This window comes from Hyla sarda, chromosome 2 (assembly GCF_029499605.1).
Source record: "Hyla sarda isolate aHylSar1 chromosome 2, aHylSar1.hap1, whole genome shotgun sequence".
NCBI lineage: Eukaryota > Metazoa > Chordata > Amphibia > Anura > Hylidae > Hyla > Hyla sarda.
The window spans coordinates 246,954,850-246,971,777 of record NC_079190.1 but is presented as its reverse complement, the minus strand read 5'-3'; the positions used below and the strand labels follow the sequence as shown (position 1 = coordinate 246,971,777).

The 16,928-nt window shown below is 47.4% G+C and overlaps 1 protein-coding gene and 1 non-coding gene across 2 annotated transcripts in view; both read left to right on the top strand.

Moving 5' to 3' along the window:
* The window catches only part of DOC2B (double C2 domain beta), a 740,104-nt gene that overhangs the window by 619,732 nt on the left and 103,444 nt on the right, over positions 1 to 16,928 (top strand). The window lies entirely within an intron of this gene.
* Positions 10,596 to 10,789, top strand: LOC130359886 (U2 spliceosomal RNA). The gene has a single exon (XR_008890492.1). It is a non-coding gene; the product is annotated as a U2 spliceosomal RNA (small nuclear RNA).

The following is a 16,928-nucleotide window of genomic DNA, read 5'->3' as shown; positions in this document are numbered from 1 at the left end:
GTACTACTCACATATGTCAAGCACTGCCCTCCTCCTCTTTGTTGTGGGCCTACACCGGCGCTGGAACTCTATACTGTATGCCAGTGGTCTCCAACCTGCGGACCTCCAGATGTTGCAAAACTACAACTCCCAGCATGCCCGGACAGCCAACGCTTTCCTGGCATGCTCGGAGTTGTAGTTTTGCAACAGCTGAAGGTCCGCAGGTTTGAGATCACTGCTGTACGCTGTATTCCTATGCCCGGGCTGCAAAAGATAAAGAAAATAAACTTTTAACTTGCCTACCTCGGCCCTGGAACGTGGGACAGCCGGCTTCTTACATGACAGTGGGCTCAACCTATCACTGGCCGGCCGGTGATAGGCTGACTGCTGTCCACGTTCCAGCCCCCAGCGTGCGGCCGAGGTGGGTGAGATAAAAGTTTATTTTCTGTATCTTTTGCAGCCATTGCAATATCCATATTTGTGAAGTGTTGGTGTGGTGCCATGGTCAGGGGCGTACCTAGAGCATTTGGCACCCGGGGCGAACACTTTGTTTGGCACCCCCCCCCCCCCCACACACACACACACACACACACACACACATGCACCCCCCTTAATTACACCCGCGCCCTCCCCTCCCCCCCCCAGGGGCGAACTGACAACAGGCCCCCGGACCAAAAAAAAGGCAAGGGCCCCTGCTAGGCTCTGCTGCTTGTCAATCTTCTGCCACGCTCCTATTCCACCCAAATCCCACACACAATAAATTAAAATTTATATATGTAAGAAACACTTTAACGTAGGTAAATTTCCATGACCAATAATACTGGTATACAAGGAGCAAATATATACCACCACACAATAACTGGATAATACCGCCATAATGTACTGAATAAAACCACTATACACAGACCAGTATACTATAAAGAATCTGTATACAATAAAAGTGATTATATACAGGACCATATGGCGATAGATATCAGCTGTACACAGGATGTGTATACCATATAAGTGATTACCGTTAAATTTTGGGACTCACAATTACGTCTTTTCTGATCAGCGGCGTCCTCTTTCCTTTTCTTCTCTGTCCGGATAAGACCGTCATGTGGATCTCTTAACATCTGCAGGAAAAACATGTCAGACTCTGCATTTTTCAGTGCCCTCCCCTCCTCTACACAATCTTCCCATCTATAGGCCCACAAACTGTAATAATGCCCTCCTTGGTGTCCTGCACAGTAAAAGGGCAGGTAGGTAGCCAGGTAACCCCCTCTTTCCCATAGGTATATGCAGAGTTACACCCCCCTCTTTCCCATAGGTATATGCAGAGTTACACTCCCCCCTCTTTCCCATAGGTATATGCAGAGCTACAACCTCCATCTTTCCCATAGGTATATGCAGGGTTACCCCACCCCTCTTTCCCATAGGTATATGCAGAGCTACCCCCCCTCTTTCCCATAGGTATTTGCAGAGATACACCCCCTCTTCCCCATAGGTATATGCAGAGCTACACCCCCCTCTTTCCCATAGGTATATGCAGAGCTACACCCGCCCCTCTTCCCCATAGGTATATGCAGGGCTACACCCCCTCTCCCTCCCTTTCCATAGGTATATGCAGAACACCCCCCCTCTCCCTCCCTTTCCCATAGGTATATGCAGAGCACCCCCCCTCTCCCTCCCTTTCCCATAGGTTTATGCAGAGCACCCCCCTCTCCCTCCCTTTCCCATAGGTATATGCTGAGCACCCCACTCTCCCTCCCTTTCCCATAGGTATATGCAGAGCACCCCCCTCCCCTTCCCTTTCCCTTAGGTATATGCAGAGCACCCCCCTCTCCCTCCCTTTCCCATAGGTATATGCAGAGCACCCCCCATCTCCCTCCCTTTCCCATAGGTATATGCAGAGCACCCCCCCCCTCTCCCTCCCTTTCCCATAGGTATATGCAGAGCACCCCCCTCTCCCTCCCTTTCCCATAGGTATATGCAGATCACCCCCCTCTCCCTCCCTTTCCCATAGATATATGCAGAGCACCCCCCTCTCCCTCCCTTTCCCATAGGTATATGCAGAGCACCCCCCTCTCCCTCCCTTTCCCATAGGTATATGCAGAGCACCCCCCATCTCCCTCCCTTTCCCATAGGTATATGCAGAGCACCCCCCCTCTTCCTCCCTTTCCCATAGGTATATGTAGAGCACCCCCCTCTCCCTCCCTTTCCCATAGGTATATGCAGAGCACCCCCCTCTCCCTCCCTTTCCCATAGGTATATGCAGAGCACCCCCCCTCCCCCTCCCTTTCCCATAGGTATATGCAGAGCACCCCCCCTCTCCCTCCCTTTCCCATAGGTATATGCAGAGCACCCCCCCCCCCTTCCCTGTAGGTATAGGTAGGGTTAAAAAAAAAGGAAGCTCACCTGATATCCCACGCAGTGATCTCCTCAGCTGCAGGGCCCGCGTCTTCTCCCTTCCACAGTACAGGAGCCGATGAGTGACGTCATCGGCGCCTGTACTGCGTGCTGCGTGGGGGCAGAGGTCACGTCTCTGTGTAGCTGTAGATGCGGCTCACACAGAGGGGACGCCTTCTCCTGTGTGTGCGTGTATCGCGCATAGAGGAGAATGTAGCGCTGTCTGCTGGGGATCTGGGACGAGTGTCCCAGATTCTCAGTAGTTGCGGCGGTTGGTCAGTCCACCCCTGGCACCCCCTTGTGAGTGGCACCTGGGGCGGGCCACCCGCCCCCCCCCCCCCCCCCCCCTTGGTACGCCACTGGCCATGGTCAATCTACTCTGATGCATCAGGCATTGGTGGGTGGAAATCCTGGCTGATCCATGCCTGATTCATCTTAACAAAGGTCAGTCTCGACACATTTTTTGTGGACAGATGACTTCTCCTTGGGGTTACTATTAGAGATGAGCGAATTAAAAAAAAATATTTGATTCTGCCGATTCGCTGAATTGTCCAAGAAAATTTGGTTCGGACTGCATGTATTTGCGGCAAATCACTATTAAAAACGTCTATTTCTGGGCTACAGAGAGCCTCAATAGGGGTGTAGAAAACTTTGCCTTGTCTTAACACCCATAGGGAGTGTGCTGAGTTAGTAAAATAATACTGTTATTCAGTATGACATTCAGAATAGAGGCGTCGCTATTAGAATCACTGTTGCAGAGCGACACAATGACAGAGCCTGGAGGTGGCATCAGTACGAGGAGACCATATAGTGGCTGAATTACACAACCTGGAGGTGGCGGCAGCATGAGGAGACCATATAGCGCCTGAATGACCCACCCTGGAGGTGGCAACAGCCTGACGAGATGATAGGGCCTCACAATTGAAAAGAGTAAAGATATTTTCTAACATTTAAATTGAAGATTTCAAATACATGAACCTAAAAAGTTTTATTTAATGTGCCAGCAACATGAGGAGACCACATGGCGGAACAGTAACACAGCCTGGAGTTGGCGGCAGCAAGAGAAGACCAGATAGTGGCTGAATGACACAGCTTGGTGTTGTCTGCAGAGAGAGAAGACCATATAGTGCCTGAATGAAGTAGCTTCGAGTTGCTGGCAGCATGAGGAGACCATATAGTGGCTAAATGAGATCTCCAGGCTGTCTCATACTGCCACCAAATGTTCCCTTCATACTGATGCCAGCTCCAGGCTGTGTCATAGTGCCACCATATGTTCTCCTCATGCTGATGCCACTGCCAGGCTGTCTCATACTGCCACCGATAATCCTTTTGTGTGGCATCATGTGGGTGGCAGGATCAGAATAGTAGCCATATTTGTAAAGTGTTGGTGTGGCACCATGGTCAATCTACTCTAGTGCATCAGGCATTGGTGGGTGGAAATCCTGGCTGATCCATGCCTGATTTATCTTTACAAAGGTCAGTCCACATTTTTCATGGACAGACGAATTCTCCTTGGGGTTACTATGGCCCCCGCCGCACTAAACACCCATTCTGATGGCACACTACTGGCCGGGCAGGACATCTTTTCCAGGGCAAACTCTGCTAGTTGTGGTTACAAATGAAGTTTGGCTGCCCAGAAGTCCAGCAGATCTTCAAAGTGTGTTGGCAGGGACATGTCAAGGTATGCCACTACCTGCTGGTTCAGGTCCTGCTCCAGGTCTACCTGCTGCTGAGGAGTTGCTTCACTATGCGGGTGAAGAAAGCTACTCATCAGCGACTGTAGACTCAGGCTGCTGCTGATGGAGCTGGTACTGCTCCTGCCACCCCACCCCTCCCCAGCAGCCATGGCAGTGGAAGGTGAGCACTGAGGGCCCCCCGAGTCAGACCTGCGAAAGGGTGGACGATTGCGCAGATAGGCATCGGCACACTGATTTCTCTGTAGTAAGTCAGTTTGTCCTCTCTCTCAGTGGGTGTACAAAAACGCCCCCATTTTGTGCCCGTAGCAAGGGTCCAAAAAGGTGGAGAGCCAGAAGTCATCCCACTGCTGAATGGTGACAATTTGGCAGTCATAACACAAGCAAGTGAGCATGTGTAGTGCCATTTGTGCAAATGACTCGTAGGGACTCTTTGCCTCCATCTCCACTGCATACTGCCACGGTGTGTCTGGGTCCTCTGTCTCGCCTTCCTCATAACCCTCTAACTCCTGTGGCTGCTCCTGCTCCTCCTCTCCTGTCAGATGACTATAAAAACCACCCGTTTTGCGAAACCTAAACTGTGCTTCACTGTCCCCTCCTCTTCCAGTTCAGCCCCTACAGGGCTCATGTGGTCACCACGTCTCCAGTGCCCTGACCAGCCATCATTCCCAACAAGTGTTCTAGGAAATGAAGCAGTGGAATGACGACGTTCATCCCGTACTCCTGGCGACTGATTAATAATGTAGCTTCCTCAATGGGCCTGAGCAAACGGCAAGGTTCACGTATGAGCTGCCACTGGTTGACATAAAAGTTACACAAGGGAGTCCTCCTATCCGCTTGGATCTTCAAGAAATCGGTGATGGCTTTTCTTGGTCCAACCTATGGAGGATGGAATTCCAACGTGTGGAAACATTATAAATCAAACTATGTTGGGGGATACCATTCTGACGCTGCAGCTCAAGGAGGGTGTGCTTTGCTGTGTACGAGTGGCTGAAGTGCATACAAAGTTTCCTTCCCATCGTTAGGATGTCTTGCAAATGGGGTAACACTTCAGGAATCGCTTGACAACCAGATTGAACCTGTGTGCCATGCAGGGCTCAGGCTTCCTTGTCGCAGCGCAGACAAGATGTTCTTTCCGTTGTCAGTCACCATGGTTCCCATTTCCAGTTTTTGTGGAGTAAGCCATGATTCGATTTCTTGATGATTTACTTCAGTTTCTCCTGTGACTCCGTTCGCCAAGGCAAACCATGTGAAGAACAGTGTGACACCGCCATGCCCTGCAAACATGGTATGCTGGGGGGGCACTGAGAGTTGTCCGAGCAGTGGAGGCTGAGGACATGTGGAGGATGAGGAGGCGGAGTCGCACACTGTCACAGGACCAATGGCCTGAGAGCGTGGATGCAGAGGCGGCATGACCTGTCCAAGTTGGTGTTGTGGCTGTGCAGGAACCACATTTACCCAGTGGGTTGTAAAGGACATATATTGTCCCTGACCATAGTTACAGCTGCACACATTGGTGCTGCCGTGCACTTTGGTACACACTGACTGTCTCAAGGACTGGCCCACCTTCTGTTCCACAAAATTGTTCAGGGCTGGTACTGCCTTTTTTGCAAAGAAATGACGGCTTGGGACTCTCCACCTCGGCTTGTCACAAGCCATCAGTTCTCTGAAAGGTGCAGAGTCCACCACTTGAAAAGGGAGGAACTGCAGCACCAGCAACTTGAACAGGAGCACATTCAGCTTCTGCGCCTTTGGATGAGTGGGCGCGTACTGTTGTCTCTTGGACATGGCTTCGCCGATGGATTGCTGGCGGAATGACTCACTCGAAGTAAGAGGAGCAGGAGCATCTGGAGCGACAGAAGATGGGTATGACACACAGTTCCCTTTGGCTGAGGTGGTGGAGCCTTGGCTGGCTGAAACAGGTAGCGGCGTGCCACTGGATGATGGGGTTACTATGGCCCCCGCCGCACTAAACACCCATTCTGATGGCACACTACTGGCCGGGCAGGACATCTTTTCCAGGGCAAACTCTGCTAGTTGTGGTTACAAATGAAGTTTGGCTGCCCAGAAGTCCAGCAGATCTTCAAAGTGTGTTGGCAGGGACATGTCAAGGTATGCCACTACCTGCTGGTTCAGGTCCTGCTCCAGGTCTACCTGCTGCTGAGGAGTTGCTTCACTATGCGGGTGAAGAAAGCTACTCATCAGCGACTGTAGACTCAGGCTGCTGCTGATGGAGCTGGTACTGCTCCTGCCACCCCACCCCTCCCCAGCAGCCATGGCAGTGGAAGGTGAGCACTGAGGGCCCCCCGAGTCAGACCTGCGAAAGGGTGGACGATTGCGCAGATAGGCATCGGCACACTGATTTCTCTGTAGTAAGTCAGTTTGTCCTCTCTCTCAGTGGGTGTACAAAAACGCCCCCATTTTGTGCCCGTAGCAAGGGTCCAAAAAGGTGGAGAGCCAGAAGTCATCCCACTGCTGAATGGTGACAATTTGGCAGTCATAACACAAGCAAGTGAGCATGTGTAGTGCCATTTGTGCAAATGACTCGTAGGGACTCTTTGCCTCCATCTCCACTGCATACTGCCACGGTGTGTCTGGGTCCTCTGTCTCGCCTTCCTCATAACCCTCTAACTCCTGTGGCTGCTCCTGCTCCTCCTCTCCTGTCAGATGACTATAAAAACCACCCGTTTTGCGAAACCTAAACTGTGCTTCACTGTCCCATCCTCTTCCAGTTCAGCCCCTACAGGGCTCATGTGGTCACCACGTCTCCAGTGCCCTGACCAGCCATCATTCCCAACAAGTGTTCTAGGAAATGAAGCAGTGGAATGACGTCGTTCATCCCGTACTCCTGGCGACTGATTAATAATGTAGCTTCCTCAATGGGCCTGAGCAAACGGCAAGGTTCACGTATGAGCTGCCACTGGTTGACATAAAAGTTACACAAGGGAGTCCTCCTATCCGCTTGGATCTTCAAGAAATCGGTGATGGCTTTTCTTGGTCCAACCTATGGAGGATCGAATTCCAACGTGTGGAAACATTATAAATCAAACTATATTGGGGGATACCATTCTGACGCTGCAGCTCAAGGAGGGTGTGCTTTGCTGTGTACGAGTGGCTGAAGTGCATACAAAGTTTCCTTCCCATCGTTAGGATGTCTTGCAAATGGGGTAACACTTCAGGAATCGCTTGACAACCAGATTGAACCTGTGTGCCATGCAGGGCTCAGGCTTCCTTGTCGCAGCGCAGACAAGATGTTCTTTCCGTTGTCAGTCACCATGGTTCCCATTTCCAGTTTTTGTGGAGTAAGCCATGATTCGATTTCTTGATGATTTACTTCAGTTTCTCCTGTGACTCCGTTCGCCAAGGCAAACCATGTGAAGAACAGTGTGACACCGCCATGCCCTGCAAACATGGTATGCTGGGGGGGCACTGAGAGTTGTCCGAGCAGTGGAGGCTGAGGACATGTGGAGGATGAGGAGGCGGAGTCGCACACTGTCACAGGACCAATGGCCTGAGAGCGTGGATGCAGAGGCGGCATGACCTGTCCAAGTTGGTGTTGTGGCTGTGCAGGAACCACATTTACCCAGTGGGTTGTAAAGGACATATATTGTCCCTGACCATAGTTACAGCTGCACACATTGGTGCTGCCGTGCACTTTGGTACACACTGACTGTCTCAAGGACTGGCCCACCTTCTGTTCCACAAAATTGTTCAGGGCTGGTACTGCCTTTTTTGCAAAGAAATGACGGCTTGGGACTCTCCACCTCGGCTTGTCACAAGCCATCAGTTCTCTGAAAGGTGCAGAGTCCACCACTTGAAAAGGGAGGAACTGCAGCACCAGCAACTTGAACAGGAGCACATTCAGCTTCTGCGCCTTTGGATGAGTGGGCGCGTACTGTTGTCTCTTGGACATGGCTTCGCCGATGGATTGCTGGCGGAATGACTCACTCGAAGTAAGAGGAGCAGGAGCATCTGGAGCGACAGAAGATGGGTATGACACACAGTTCCCTTTGGCTGAGGTGGTGGAGCCTTGGCTGGCTGAAACAGGTAGCGGCGTGCCACTGGATGATGATGCAGGCTGGACTACCGCATCAGAGCCACAGTTCTCCCAGGCCGCTTTATGGTGACGCTGCATATGGTGACGCAGGGCCATGGTGCCAACATTGGGACCCTAGCCACACTTCACCTTCTGCCAACACATCTTGCACGTGGCCAGGTTAACATCCTCCAGATGCTTGATGAAACACTGCCACACCGCCGAGTAGCTGATTTTCCCCCCAACAGGCCGCACTGATTGACTGCTACTTCAGACAACTCTAGGAACCCCTGTTCTACTACCTCCAGGGAAGGTATGCTGCCGCGAAGCAGTTGGTCTACCCGGGGCACGTTTGGCTCCAGACTTCCCACTTCTGCCACCATATTGGCTGCCAACCATGCTACCACCTTGCTGGCTCAGCTGCTGCCTCACGAGCAACCCTCTTCTCCTGATGATGATGAAGCCCCTTCTGCACATGGCTCCCAAGTGCGATTGGCTTCATCATCATCGAGTTGTGTCTGCACATTACTGATGTCCTCCTCAGGTTCCTCAACAGTGTCTGCTTCAGAAGCCCACGCCACTCTCCAGATCACTACTTGCCCGCCTAGCGGAGGACGCAGCGGATGTCTCCTCCACTTCTTGGCTGGGCAGTAGCTGCTGACACAGAGGTTCAGCGGATCCACTTCCCCATTGCCGTTACAATATGCAAAGTTAGGTGCTCATCAAGTGTAAATAATTACCTCATAAAGTGCATATCAAGTGTGAACAATATTATTTATAACGTGCAAAATATTAAAATACATCATATTCTCATCCATGTGTATATGTAATATCTAGTGTACATAAAAAATACAGTGTTCATACAAGTGTATTAAAAAGAGAAAAATGCTTGAATCATACAGGTCCATATCAATCACATTCATTATTCATAATAGGAAACAACTGCATTTTCAATATTTACATAGATAAGGAGGAAGACGCTCTATATGGCTGTAGTGGCGCCCACAGCATGTGAAAATCACACTGCGCCTGCGCAGATAGCTTCAGTCATGCAGTGTCACATGATCAGCCACATGATGAAATCACATGACCATAGTCACGTGACTGCTCGCTCCGGACATCGCGTCATCGGTTCCCCGGGTTACCACCGACGCTAACATTGTTAGTGGAGTCCAGGAAGCGGAGACCTGATCACCAGTGGGATACAGATGATGATCAATCCACCTGTGCAAAAGTAGATTCAATTGAAAAATACATGTTCTATAAGTGGGGCATTCAATACACGAGCACTTTCACAAAAAAAAACAACAAAGAATTTTCTATGAGAAAGAACTATAAACAAAAAATAAATGATGAATAGTAAATGATAAATAATAAATTATCTAAATAAAATAAATAAGTCTTGAAAAAATCAAAATAATGAGAAATATTATACAGTATATGGGGAATAAGACACTTGGTCCTGTTAAGTCCCTCCATGTCCCATTCTACCCACCTACAGATAAACTTGGAGCCTGCCTGCTATTTCAGCAGCACTAGTACCTCTTTACTGGGCTAACTTCTATGTCCAAAAGAAGCCAACAAAAATTGATAAATAAATTAATAAAAATTAATAAATAACAAAGATGTTACGCCAAGCGCTCCGGGTCCCTGCTCCTCCCCGGAGCGCTCGCGGCGTTCCTCTCTCTGCAGCGCCCCGTCAGACCCGCTGACCGGGAGCGCTGCACTGACACTGCCGGAGGGGATGCGATTCGCATAGCAGGACGCGCCCGCTCGCGAATCGCATCCCAAGTCACTCACCTGTCCCGGTCCCCGGCTGTCACGTCCTGGCGCGCGCGGCTCCTCTCCTTAGGGCGCGCGCGCGCCGGCTCTCTAAGATTTAAAGGGCCAGTGCACCAATGATTGATGCCTGGCCCAATCAGTTTAATTAGCCTCCACCTGCTCCCTGCTCATACAACCTCACTTCCCCTTCACTTCCTTGCCGGATCTTGTTGCCTTGTGCCAGAGAAAGCGTTTATAGTGTTTGCCTTACCAGTGTTCCTGACCTCTTCCTATCGCCATTGACTACGAACCTTGCCGCCTGCCCCGACCTTCTGCTACGTCTGACCTTGCCTCTGTCTAGTCCATCTGTCCCACGCCTTCTCAGCAGTCAGCGAGGTTGAGCCGTTGCCGGTGGATACGACCAGGTTGCTACCGCCGCAGCAAGACCATCCCGCTTTGCGGCGGGCTCTGGTGAATACCAGTAGCAACCTAGAACCGGTCCACCGACACGGTCCACATCCAGCCTGCTGAATCCTAACAAAAGATAATTAAATAAAAAATTATATAACTAAAACAACAATCATAAAGAAGTAATAATGGAAAATGAATGCTAAAGAATAAATCATAAAGATAAAAATGTAATTGGATATAAATAGCAAATAAAATATAATAAAGATACTTCCTTAAAAAAAATTATGTTACGAATTTGCTCATATGTTCATAAATGAGTGCAGTAAATTGCTTCACGGCCTTTTGGCTAAGATCAAGTGTAGTATCTGTTCTTATCAGTTTGACCCGGTGGTCCGAGCCAAGCAGACACGCCGGTATTGGGCTGGTGGGGATGGGTGCAGCATGGAGGGGATAGGTGTATCGGGGTGTTCCATGGCTTGTTCTGAGGAATCAGCTTGACAGCTGCCCAATGTGACCTGTTCCCTCCAGGTCTCGCCAAGAGGCTGGGAGGGTCTCATTACTTTAGTGCCTCGGGGGGTGGTGACCCTGAGGTGCCGAAACTCACTGGGTTTATTGGCTCACTGAGTGGAAGCACTGGCACCATGAACTCTTTAACTTGTGGCACTCACCTCTTGATTTCCGGCCTACTGGCTAGGATCAGAGAAATTTTTATAGATCCAGCCAGATGTCCGGGCAGTATGTCTGTGCACATTCACTTATTCATTTTTTCTGTCACTGTGTCACTTTTTGCGTGTTGTGTGTACACAGGATTGTTAGGATGCGGTAGCCCTTCTGGGTGTCCTTCCTAGTTGTATAGGGGAGGTGTGTGTTGCCATTAGGTTCCACACCTCTCAGCAAAAACCCTGGGTACTCCTGCATGGGCAGGGTACCAACCATTTACGGCTCTGTGGACAGATACCTTGGCTAATGCCAAGGGGGGTGCCGGGAGCATTTGTGGTCCCTTAGTAGCTTCGGTGAAAAGGGACATCCAATCTGGAACTTCGCAGGTACCTTTTGGTCTGAAGGCGAAGGATAAGGATTGTTGGGGGGCCTCTCTCCTGTAGGAGAATGGCTTGCAATAGACCGCATCCTTTGAGCAAAATGTAACACATTTTGCACTTTTTCTTGCACTTTGGGTGATTCGAGAGCACGTTCCTCGTCTCTTACATAAAATAGGTGCGTGATATAGGTAGTCCTATAGTGTTGGGAGTTTAGTACAAAAATGGGCGACAGAGTGGGTGCCACCACTTGTCATCTTCAAAAGTCCTGTTAATCAGGAGTAATATCACTCCTTATTTATTATTATTATTCTCATTATTTTGATTTGTTCAAGATTTTTTTATTTTATTTACATAATGTATTATTTATTTATTGTTTACTATTCATCATTTATTTTTATGTTTGTAGTACTTTTTCACAGTAAATTCTTTGTTGTTTTTTGTGAATGTGCTCGTGTATTGAATGCCCCACTTATAGAACATGCATTTTTCAATTGAATATACTTTTGCCTTTGCACGAGTGGATCAATCATCATCGGTATCCCTCTGGCAATCAGGTTTACGCTTCCTGGTCTCCTCTAACAATGTTAGCGTTGATGATAACCCAAGGAACGGATGACACAATGTCCGGAGCGAGAGGTCATATGACTATGATCATGTCATTCGTCATGTGGCTGATCATGTGACGCTGCGTCATTGAAGCTATCTGCACAGACGCAGTGTGATTTTCACACGCTGTTGGTGCCATTACAGCCATACAGAGTCGGTAAGTGTCTTCCTCCTTATCTTATGTAAAAATTGAAAACACAGTTGTTTCCTATTATGAATAATTAATGTGATTGATATGGACCTGTATGATTTAAGCATTTTTTCTCTTTTTAATACACTTGTATGAACACTGTATTTTTTATGTACACTAGATACATGGATGAGAATATGATGTATTTTAATATTTTGCACATTATAAATAATATTGTTTAGACTTGATATGCACTTTATGAGGTAATTGTTTACTCTTGATGAGCACCTAACTTTGCATATGTAATGAGCACTTATATTGGGTATTTAAACCCCTAACAATGTGTGTCACTAAGCTTGGAAATGGCTCCATAGAGAGCAGAAACGTTGCTTGACTTGATATGATGGAATAAATACACGTTTGCTGGAACCGGAGTGCTGCGTTTCTTGTTGGATATTTGTCTGGAAAAACCCTGATTAGGTTTTTTGGACACTGGCCCACTTATTATTACTTTTTTTTTCGATAGTGCTGCATATATTGGTTTATATATATATATATATATATGGACTATACACAAGAATGTCCTACTGCATTTAAACAAAGCATCTAAAAAATAAGGGATATTTGAAAGCCTTTCTACATTGTGGTTATTTTTTCCTCCAGAAAAGCTTAAAGTAGAGTGAATTGCAGGTCGCAGTGCCAATTTCACATAAAATGAGACTGGCACATTGTCAGGTCTATCATTAATATAGACGTGCTCTCAGGATTCTGAAGCAATGTGGCTGTTAAGAGGGGCACTGAATCCTATTATTTGCTTCAAAAAACAATATACCTTTATCTGTGTACATAGATTTGTCTTCATTAGTGATGGAGAATGGCCAGAGGCAAGAGTGAGTCTCAGGCTGAAATTAACTGTGCAGTGCTGAAAACAATTTGCACCTCTATGGATGCATCATTATGGCTGTCTTGTTGACAGAACAAGTATTTGAAGTGCAGGGTACCAATTTTGTATATAGTAAAATAAACAAGTATTGACAAAACTTTTTGCACCATTACATTTAAATGCTACAAGAAAATCATCCAAGAGCAAAACTGTATTGTATTGTTTGTGTGTCTATTTACTACCCACAGGGCTATTCTGTCTTCGTTATTATCTACCACATTATTATCCAGAATGAAGTAAACTATAAGAAGTGTGATATTTATTTATCTAATGTTGGACATTTTGTTTACTTAACCCCTTAAGGACCAGGCCATTTTATACCTTAAGGACCGGAGCGTTTTTTGCAATTCTGACCACTGTCACTTTAAACATTAATAACTCTGGAATGCTTTTAGTTATCATTCTGATTCCGAGATTGTTTTTTCGTGACATATTCTACTTTAACTTAGTGGTAAAATTTAATGGTAACTTGCATCCTTTCTTGGTGAAAAATCCCAAAATTTGATGAAAAAAATGAAAATTTTGCATTTTTCTAACTTTGAAGCTCTCTGCTTGTAAGGAAAATGGATATTCAAAATATATTTTTTTTGGGTTCACATATACAATATGTCTACTTTATGTTTGCATCATAAAATTTATGAGTTTTTACTTTTGGAAGACACCATAGGGCTTCAAAGTTCAGTAGCAATTTTGAAATTTTTCACAAAATTTTCAAACTCACTATTTTTCAGGGACCAGTTCAGTTTTGAAGTGGATTTAAAGGGTCTTCATATTAGAAATACCCCATAAAAGACCCCATTATAAAAACTACACCCCCTAAAGTATTCAAAAAAACATTCAGTAAGTGTATTAACCCTTTAGGTGTTTCACAGGAATAGCAGCAAAGTGAAGGAGAAAATTCAAAATCTTCATTTTTTACACTCGCATGTTCTAGTAGACCCAATTTTTGAATTTTTGCAAGGGATAAAAAGGAGAAAATTTTTACTTGTATTTGAAACCCAATTTCTCTCGAGTAAGCACATACCTCATATGTCTATGTTAATTGTTCGGCGGGCGCAGTAGAGGGCTCAGAAGGGAAGGAGCGACAAATGGTTTTTGGGGGGCATGCCGCATTTAGGAAGCCCCTATGGTGCCAGGACAGCAAAAAAAAAACCACATGGCATACCATTTTGGAAACTAGACCCCTCAGGGAACGTAACAAGGGGTAAAGTGAACCTTAATACCCCACAGGTGTTTCACGACTTTTGCATATGTAAAAAAAAATTTTTTTTTTTACCTAAAATGCTTGTTTTCCCAAAATGTTTACATTTTTAAAAAGGGTAATAGCGGAAAATACCCCCCAAAATTTGAAGCCCAATTTCTCCCGATTCAGAAAACACCCCATATGGGGGTGAAAAGTGCTCTGCTGGCGCACTACAGGTCTCAGAAGAGAAGGAGTAACATTTGGCTTTTTGAAAGCAAATTTTGCTCTGGGGGCATGCCGCATTTAGGAAGCCCCTATGGTGCCAGAACAGCAAAAAAAAAAAACACATGGCATACCATTTTGGAAACTAGACCCCTCGGGGAACGTAACAAGGGGTAATGTGAACCTTAATACCCTACAGGTGTTTCACGACTTTTGCATATGTAAAAAAATATATATTTTTTTTACCTAAAATGCTTGGTTTCCCAAAATTTTTACAATTTTAAAAAGGGTAATAGCAGAAAATACCCCCCAAAATTTGAAGCCCAATTTCTCCCGATTCAGAAAACACCCCATATGGGTGTGAAAAGTGCTCTGCTGGCGCACTACAGGTCTCAGAAGAGAAGGAGTCACATTTGGCTTTTTGAAAGCGAATTTTGCTCTGGGGGCATGCCGCATTTAGGAACCCCCTATGGTGCCAGGACAGCAAAAAAAAAAACACATGGCATACCATTTTGGAAACTAGACCCCTTGGGGAACGTAACAAGGGGTAATTTGAACCTTAATACCCTACAGGTGTTTCACGACTTTTGCATATGTAAAAAAATATATATTTTTTTTACCTAAAATGCTTGTTTTCCCAAAAATTTTACATTTTTTAAAAGGGTAATAGCAGAAAATACCCCCCAAAATTTGAAGCCCAATTTCTCCCGAGTATGGAAATACCCCATACGTGGCCCTAAACTGTTGCCTTGAAATACGACAGGGCTCCAAAGTGAGAGCGCCATGCGCATTTGAGGCCTAAATTAGGGACTTGCATAGGGGTGGACATAGGGGTATTCTACGCCAGTGATTCCCAAACAGGGTGCCTCCAGCTGTTGTAAAACTCCCAGCATGCCTGGACAGTCAACGGCTATCTGGCAATACTGGGAGTAGTTGTTTTGCAACAGCTGGAGGCTCCGTTTTGGAAACAGTGGCGTACCAGACGTTTTTCATTTTTATTGGGGAGGGGGGTTGTATAGGGGTATGTGTATATGTAGTGTTTTTTACTTTTTATTTTATTTTGTGTTAGTGTAGTGTAGTGTTTTTAGGGTACAGTCGCACGGGCGGGGGTTCACAGTAGTTTCTCGCTGGCAGTTTGAGCTACGGCAGAAAATTTGACGCAGCTCAAACTTGCAGCCGGATACTTACTGTAATCCTCCGCCCATGTGAGTGTACCCTGTACATTCACATTGGGGGGGGGGGGGGACATCCAGCTGTTGCAAAACTACAACTCCCAGCATGTACGGTCTATCAGTGCATGCTGGGAGTTGTAGTTTTGCAACCGCTGGAGGCTCCGTTTTGGAAACAGTGGCGTACCAGACATTTTCATTTTTATTGGGGAGGGGAGGGGGGCTGTGTAGGGGTATGTGTATATGTAGTGTTTTTTACTTTTTATTTTATTGTGTGTTAGTGTAGTGTAGTGTTTTTAGGGTACAGTCACACGGGCGGGGGGTTCACAGTAGTTTCTCGCTGGCAGTTTGAGCTGCTGCAGAAATTTTGCCGCACCTCAAACTTGCAGCCGGATACTAACCGTAATCCTCCGCCCATGTGAGTGTACCCTGTACGTTCACATTGGGGGGGGGGAACATCCAGCTGTTGCAAAACTACAACTCCCAGCATGTACGGTCTATCAGTGCATGCTGGGAGTTGTAGTTTTGCAACAGCTGGAGGCACACTGGTTGTGAAACACCGAGTTTGGTAACAAACTCAGTGTTTTGCAACCAGTGTGCCTTCAGCTGTTGCAAAAGCTACAACCCCCAGCATGTACGGACAGCGGAAGGGCATGCTGGGTGTTGTAGTTATGCAACAGCTGGAGGCATACTACTTTGGCTGGGGATGCTGGGGATTGTAGTTATGCAATAGCTGGAGACACACTGGTTTACTACTTAACTCAGTGTGCCTTCAGCTGTTGCAAAACTACAACTCTCAGCAGTCACCGACAGCCAACGGGCATGCTGGGAGTTGTAGTTATGCAACCACCAGATGCACTACTACAACTCCCAGCATGCACTTTAGCTGATTGTGCAAGCTGGGAGTTGTAGTTACACAACAGCTGAAGGTACACTTTTCCATAGAAAGAATGTGCCTCCAGCTGTTGCAAAACTACAAGTCCCAGCATGCCCATAAGGGCATGGTGGGAGTTGTGGTGGTCTGCCTCCTGCTGTTGCATAACTACAGCTCCCAGCATGCCCTTTTTGCATGCTGGGAGCTGTTGCTAAGCAACAGCAGGAGGCTGTCACTCACCTCCAACGATCCTCGCCGCACCAGGTCAGTCCCGCCGCCGCAGCTGCTCCTGGGGCCCCGATCCCAACAGGGGTGCCGGGGATCGGGGTCCCCAGCACCCGGGGTGCACGTCCCGCACCCGCTCACGTCCTCCGGAAGAGGGGCGGAGCGGGTTGCGGGAGTGACACCCGCAGCAGGCGCCCTGATTGGTCGGCTGGTAATCCGGCCGACGAATCAGGGCGATCGTGAGGTGGCACCAGTGCCACCTCACCC